At 53.1% G+C, this 895-nt stretch overlaps 1 pseudogene; it reads left to right on the top strand.

Moving 5' to 3' along the window:
* The first annotated feature begins 857 nt into the window (after positions 1 to 857).
* Positions 858 to 895, top strand: part of LOC102262922 — a 20919-nt pseudogene continuing 20881 nt past the window's right edge.

Below are 895 nucleotides of genomic sequence, written 5' to 3'. Positions count from 1 at the left end.
CCCCCCCCTCCAGGGAGGGGGAAAGGAGTTTAGGGAGGTTGTTGGTCTCTATGGTTTTATATATAATACGTTAAAAAATTTAAAAATCTGTATGAAAATATCAGAGTATGCCCTCCTCCCCCTTTTTCTTGTTAAAAACAAAAACAAAAAACACCACAACACATTTTGTATGGGGCAGGGAGGGGAATGGGAAGGGGGTGTGGCAATCCCACTAGCCACCATTAAACTGCGGAGAGAACACAGGTTTGTGGTCCTTGTGTGTCTGTCCTTCTGCCCGAAGCTGCACCCTGTTGGGCGGGGGGAGGGAGAGGAGCCGCTGGTGAACCATACAGGCCGAAAGGAGGTCTCACCAATGGCACCCTGACCCTCCTGGAGGGGGAAACTCGGCTTTTCGGGGGTGTGGCAATCCCACTAGCCACCATTAAACTGCGGAGAGAACACAGGTTTGTGGTCCTTGTGTGTCTGTCCTTCTGCCCGAAGCTGCACCCTGTTGGGCGGGGGGAGGGAGAGGAGCCGCTGGTGAACCATACAGGCCGAAAGGAGGTCTCACCAATGGCACCCTGACCCTCCTGGAGGGGGAAACTCGGCTTTTCCCAGACACTTGTTCACCCAAATAGTCAGTCTTACCTCCTCAGTAACTACTGAGCCGCCCTATCCCCACCCCGTGACCTGGCCCTTCCCTGGCTCAGCCCCGCCCCGACATCAGTCTCCAGGGCGGCTTTCAGTTAGTCCCGGATCCCGCCTTTCTCACCCGGATCCCGCCTTTCTCACAACCTTACCCTGTCTCCCTACCACCTGTAGAGCGAGTCAAAGCTCCTTAACCTGGCATTCCAGGCCTTTCATTCTCTAAAATTTAAATGAGTGATTCTAATTTCAGATTAAAAAGTATATGGAC

Source organism: Myotis brandtii, unplaced genomic scaffold, assembly GCF_000412655.1.
Source record: "Myotis brandtii unplaced genomic scaffold, ASM41265v1 scaffold42, whole genome shotgun sequence".
NCBI lineage: Eukaryota > Metazoa > Chordata > Mammalia > Chiroptera > Vespertilionidae > Myotis > Myotis brandtii.
Note: the sequence above shows the minus strand (reverse complement) of the source record. Positions and strands in the feature narration are given on the sequence as shown.